At 45.2% G+C, this 5,460-nt stretch overlaps 1 long non-coding RNA gene across 1 annotated transcript; it reads left to right on the forward strand.

The window, feature by feature from the left end:
- Positions 1–2,077: 2,077 nt before the first annotated feature.
- On the forward strand, positions 2,078–4,588 carry LOC103348158 (uncharacterized). The gene is made up of 3 exons (XR_016213508.1): positions 2,078–2,260; positions 2,470–2,551; positions 3,203–4,588. It is a non-coding gene; the product is annotated as an uncharacterized LOC103348158 (long non-coding RNA).
- The last annotated feature ends 872 nt before the right edge of the window (positions 4,589–5,460 follow it).

The raw sequence follows: 5,460 nt of genomic DNA on the forward strand, positions 1-5,460 counted from the left end.
CAGCGTGCGGATCTGGGGGATCCACTCTCCCAAGAGATGGCAGATGTACGTCTTCTCCTGCACAGGCGAAGCCTTCGTAACAACCTGGCAAGGTTAATGCATCATTCAAGCCTGGAAAGAAAGAGAAAAAGGAATCAAAGGGCCGAATGATTATTTGGGAAGCTCTCGTCATGTGACCGGGCACACACATGGCAGAGTCGTGGAGCTTGTAGACTCTCTGGACCACAGAGGTCATGGGCGCCCGTGACCATGGAGGTTACTGTGGCTGCAGACATTGAGGTCACCTTCACCATGGACAGAGGTGGTCACAGACCAAAGAGATCGCAATCCCTCCGACCCGGAGGGCGCACTCATTCCAGACCAAGAGTGTCCCAGTCAGTACAGACGATGGTCACGTTCCTCAGACCAGAGAGGTCGATGGCTCCAGTGTGTGATGTTCATGTCCCTCAGTTGGAGGAGATCACATCGCCGCAGACTAAAGTATTTGAATCATCGCAAATTGTGCTGGCCGCAATGCTGCCCATTGCGGTGGTCGCGTCGCTGCATATTGTGGTTGGTGCATTGATGCAGATCATGGCCTCACAGCATAGAGTCATGCATTGCTGCACACTGTCGTGGTCGCAATGAGCAGATTGTCGTGTTGCATTGCTGCAAGCTGGTGGTCGCTGTGCAGCAGGTTTTGGGGTGCACTGCTGCATGTTGTAGGGGCCGCATCGCTGCACGTTGTGGAGGTCGCCGTCCCTACAGTGATTGGTTGCTGAGTCGAGGTCGCCGTCCCTACAGTGATTGGTTGCTGAGTCGAGGTCGTCGTCCCTACAGTGATTGGTTGCTGAGTCGAGGTCGTCGTCCCTACAGTGATTGGTTGCTGAGTCGAGGTCGCCGTCCCTACAGTGATTGGTTGCTGAGTCTATTGGAGGCCACTTCGGGTGGAATTGTCTCCTCATTTCAACTTCAGATCTCTCTCGTCCGATACCTCTCTCCTTTAGGACACTTGGAACAGTCTCCGTCTGGATTCCCGGAACAGAACCCTACACCGCTGTGCTTGAAATGTTCTTCACGATGCTGTCTACCTTGGGCAGAACTACCCCATTTTACAGTTCACAATGGACTCACTTTGGACAGTCTTTCAAGAAATTTATCTGTTAATATTCAGTTTCTCAGTTTTCTTTGAAGGTCTTAGTTTTATTTTATATTTTTCATTTTTATTGAATTTTATGAGTTTCCTTTGTAATTAATTACTTTTAGTTTTTATTTTAGTTTTACATTTTTAGTTTTTATTTTATTTTAAATTTAATTTAATTCTTAGTTTTTATTTTGTTAAAATTTTTAAGTTATGGTTTTTAATTTTAATCATATTTTAACTTTTTTAATTTTAAGATTTCATTTCATTTGTTTCAAATTTTATTTTTAAATTTTTTATTTTATTGATTTACTTTTTAAAATTATGTTCCTTTGAAGAAAAGGCATCTCATGTATTTAATTTAATTTTATTAATTTCAATTGTAATTCATAACTTTTAGTTTTTATTTTATTTTAAATTTAATTTAATTCTTAGTTTTTATTTTGTTAAAATTTTAAGTTATTTTTAATTTTAATCATATTTTAACTTTTTTAATTTTAAGATTTCATTTCATTTGTTTCAAATTTTATTTTTAAATTTTTATTTTATTGATTTTTTAAAATTATGTTCCTTTGAAGAAAAGGCATCTCATGTATTTAATTTAATTTTATTAATTTCAATTGTAATTCATAACTTTTAGTTTTTATTTTATTCTTAATATTTAATTTCAGATTTAGTTTTTATTTAATTTTAATTTTTAGTTTGTTAAAAGTATTGTTGTTTTTAATTTTAATCATATTTTATCTTTAACTTTAAATTTCATTTAATTTGTTTCAAATTTGTATTTCAAATGTTTTTATTTTATTAGTTTTATAGTTTAAAGTTTGTTTATTTACGGAAAACCCATCGCATGTATTTCATTTATATTTTATTCATATATTTTTCATTTTTCTTTAATTTTTGTAATGACATACTTCCATGAAATTTATCTTCTGTTTTTCTCATTTACGTCTTAAATTATTTTATCTTTTTTATGATTTATTTAATTATTTGAAAAGCGAAGTTACAAAAGGTAGAGGCGGAGAGAGAGACAGAGAGAGATCGGGTGGGGAACCTGAAGCCTTGCCACTGCAGGCCTCACCTTGCTGGGACTGCTACCACTGCTGTCTCCTATCCGAAGCAGGCTCCTGTGACACCCAAGTGAGTTGCACCCACCTCCTAAATTGCCTTGCATTCCTACTGAGGGAGGAGGCACTGAGCAGCCTGAGAACCCCCAGGCTAACGTGGAGGTCCTGGGGGGTGGACAGACACCAGGGTAGGCTGCACTGCCTCTCTACTGGCTCTTTGTGTCTCATCACTCAGTGACAGAGATTGTAGACTCCCTGTGCTTGCCCACTTACACTTGGCAGGTCCCAGCTGCTGCTCCCACCACTGGCTCGCTGGCAGTGCCTGCCCTGCTCTGAAGCCTTTCTGTCCTTCTGCCTTGGTAAGGTAAGCACACACAGTTCCTCAACCTTGATTGTCACTGCCAACCCTCTTCCTCCGCTTAGGTCCAGGCCACTGGGTAGGTTCCATCTTCATCCCTGGTTCCATCACCTCCCTTTCTGATCTCCCCCAAATCCCAAGACTCACCCCCTCCTCTCTGAAGCCCTCTTCCTACAGAGGAGAATCCCTGACACCGTGTATGTGTGTTACCCTCCTCGTCTTTCTTGCCTACCCCTGCGACATGGACAGAGCTGTATGAACATTGCTGTGGACCCACGCTGTCAGCACAGAGCCCAACACTTCTACACCAGGCATTTCTGCCATCACAGCAAGTGCACCTGCACACTTGACCCTTCAGCCCAGTCTAGACCCTCAGAGCAGTGACATGGGCACCACCTCCCCCCTCCTTCTAGTGCTATTGTCTTCAGCTCTCTTCAAAATTCCAGTAGGTGCACTGTCTCTTCTCCCTATGGTCATGGCAGTGTGGATTGGTGACATCTGTAAAGGCACGAGGCCCCACCAGCCCATTTACCCTAAGGGTTCCCACCCCAATTTTTAGCCACCTCTTTAGCTCAGAAACTGTCGTCCTGTCCACCTTTAGGGCCCCCGATGGGCAGGAACAAAAAGACTCTCTCATTCATGTGTCTTCACTTATAGGCCATCCCGTAATGTCTCCTGCAGTCACCTCCACCCCAACAGGCAGTTCCTCTGCTACCGTGCTGCTCAAGCTGCCGTGGACCACACTGAAGCTACGGACACCACCCTCCTTCCAAGGTGGTCATCTGCCGTTCTCTGGCTGCCTCTGTGGGGAGCTGCCTCCCATTGTCCATGGTGCTTCCTGGTGCTGGGCACACACCACGCAGTGTCAGTGTTGCTCAACGCAGTCTTTGCCAGTTTGCTGGCACAGTCAATCTAGGGACCAACTGCAGTCCCAATTACCCCTTGAATCCAGGAGCTCCCACTCTTCCCACAAGTTGGGTACCTGATGCGCACCATTGTGAGAGCACTTTGGTTTTGTGGAGGCCAATGCTCCAACACAAGCCATTGGCCTAACTTCCTCTCCCACCAAGTCCCAGGCTTAGGCTGTCAGGTATGTATGTTTGACACAGCCGTCATGTTACCCTGAAGGAAGCCAGACTGGCTTCCCAGTTGACTGCTAGCTTTATAATCATTGCCAAGTCATTGTGTAGTGCTTAGTTGGCACTAGGCACTGTACCTCATTGTTTGCCAGCCTGCTCTGGAGCCCGTAGAGTGTCTGTGGGACCAGCACCCCCTCTGACTGTCAGGAGCATTGGGTTTTGTGTGTCCCCTCCAGGCCCCATCTCTGATTCCAAAGTTTCAACTTAGGCACAGGGACACCTGCCGCCATTCCTTCTCCTGCTTTTGGTCAGGGACCTTTGATTCCAGCTAGCCTCAGGGGCAGGGCCTCTCAAATTAAAAAAGAAAAGAAAGACAAGAAAAACCCACAGAAAAATACTAGCTCCCCCTTCAGCAAGAACATCAGGGTCCCTGCAGCTCAGGTGGTGTGCCCTTTTTGACTGTGGAGGAGCCAGCATTGTTGATGATGCACCTGGGTATGGGAGCAGCTGTGCTGGTGCTGTGGGCACAGGAAGCAGCCACTGGAGTCCTCTGCTCTCTCACCCTTGGCATCATAGTAGCAGCCACCAAAGCCTTCCTTCCTCCTTTCAGTCCCTATAAAACTTACCCTGCTCTCTTCCTACAGAAGCGTGAGGCCGAATCTCAATGTCTGTGTGTATACGTCGGAGTGGGTGTGTGTGTGCTATGCATATCTGTGTATGCCGAAGGACGTGTGGCAGATTGATCTTGTGAGAACCCGCTGGATATGAAGGCCCCCTGTGTGGACTGTACGGGATCTCCGCGTAGATCACCGGCCGCACCCTCCCTGACTTCATGTGGTCACCTGAGGACCCAACTCTGCACAGCGTCTTCACTGTTAGAGCCTGGAGGACTCGCCCTGCTGCCCACCAGCACTCCCTGTTCCTTGGACTTTCTCAGCCCTGTTATCATTAAAACTGTGCTCTTGTTCTGCCTCTGCTCCTCTTTCTTTGCTTTGTGACTCACCGTGGATTAAGAGTCCGCATGGGCAGTGGTGATGCGTCAGGCCAGGCCGTGCCAGTTTACAGTGAGAATAGCATGAGCAAGTAGCTTTCTGTTATGGTTGCACAGGCTGACTGAAGGAGAAGCCAGGCGGAAGTGAGTCCCAGAGGGGGAATGACCAGGGGCCCCCCTCCGCTCCTGCTCGCCTCTTCCCTCTGCGCTTCTCTCCCAGCACCGTGGCACCACTGATGGCTAGGTTCTCTCTGTCCTGTATTGAGACCATGCTTTATGGTTTTAATGGTTTAAAAAAACGTTTACATGTAGTTTTGTGTATTTTTTTAAATTGTATTCCTTTCCTGTTGCTCTCAGTGAAATGTGTGTGACATCCTGCTCCTTGTATCCAGATAGGATGGGTGTGGCATCAGTTCCTGGCATCTAGAGGAACTAAGAGATCGTGAGCCATTCCTACTCTGTAATTATTGAAAATTTAATTTCCCTTAGGTTCATCATGCTGCTTACAAGTATCTAATAACTAGTCTTGCTGTAGTCTAAAGCATCAAGATACCAAATACAAGAGTATTTACACTCATTTCTAGGTCACATAGGAGTTCAAAGTTCTGCTCCATTTTCACGGCATTGAATTGCAAGGAACACATGCAGGTGAAGTCTTAAGATAGGTTAGGAGAGAACATGCATTCTCCTCAACTTCTAATGTAGCTTGTTAGACAGTTTTTATTCACTAGTCATTATGTATTCATTAGACATTTAGTGATGATACCAGCCAATTGCTGTCTGTGAAACATTAGACAGATGATCAGGTGTGGCTGAGTGTTAAATCACGTCTGGATGATGCACCT

This window comes from Oryctolagus cuniculus, chromosome 1, assembly GCF_051225735.1.
Source record: "Oryctolagus cuniculus isolate XC-2025 breed Fujian yellow rabbit chromosome 1, ASM5122573v1, whole genome shotgun sequence".
In the NCBI taxonomy this organism is placed as follows: Eukaryota; Metazoa; Chordata; class Mammalia; order Lagomorpha; family Leporidae; genus Oryctolagus; species Oryctolagus cuniculus.